A 673-nucleotide genomic window follows, 5' to 3' on the forward strand; every position below is an offset into this window, starting at 1 on the left:
TTCTGAGTTTTGGAACTCGAGATATGATTTTTAAGACGACAGTGACGCAGTTTTCCAGCCTGTCTGGAAATGCCAAATTGGTTGGTACTTTGAGAGGATTTGGCCCGTTAACCCCTCGTGTCCGACACCGGCGACGGTCACGGGTTCGGGGTGTTACACATCTACCATCAATCTTCTATGTGCATTGATACCATTATAGAATGTGTCCAACTGGATACAATGAGGAATCCCATGATGAGGACACTTACGAAGTAACTCCTTGAATTGCTCCCAAGCCTCATACAAAGACTCATCATCTAATTTTGGAAAGTTTTGATCTGGTTCCTCAACTTAGCATTTTTGCTAGGCGGTATATACTTAACAAAAAAATCTCTCTGCTAATCCTTGCCATATAGATATAGAACTTGGTGGCAATGAATTGAGCCATGCTCGTGCTTGATCTTGCAACGAGTACGGAAACAACTTCAACCTCAGTTCACCTTTAGTCACACTGGCTATCTTGAACGAGTCACTCACCTCCATAAACAATTGAAGGTGGAGATGTGGATCTTCCATGGGCTTACCACTGAATTGGCCCCTCGTTTGGAGCATCTGAAACATCACTGGTTTCAATTCAAATTGGGTTGTCTCAATATCTGGCTTTCTAATTCCTGGATTTAACTCACTGAAATGT

The 673-nt window shown here is 42.6% G+C and overlaps 1 non-coding gene across 1 annotated transcript; it reads left to right on the plus strand.

The window, feature by feature from the left end:
• The first annotated feature begins 226 nt into the window (after positions 1–226).
• Positions 227–332, plus strand: LOC128287723 (small nucleolar RNA R71). Its single transcript, XR_008278423.1, has one exon. It is a non-coding gene; the product is annotated as a small nucleolar RNA R71 (small nucleolar RNA).
• Positions 333–673: the final 341 nt, after the last annotated feature.

The sequence above is a fragment of the Gossypium arboreum genome, chromosome 13 (assembly GCF_025698485.1).
Source record: "Gossypium arboreum isolate Shixiya-1 chromosome 13, ASM2569848v2, whole genome shotgun sequence".
NCBI classification, from domain to species: domain Eukaryota; kingdom Viridiplantae; phylum Streptophyta; class Magnoliopsida; order Malvales; family Malvaceae; genus Gossypium; species Gossypium arboreum.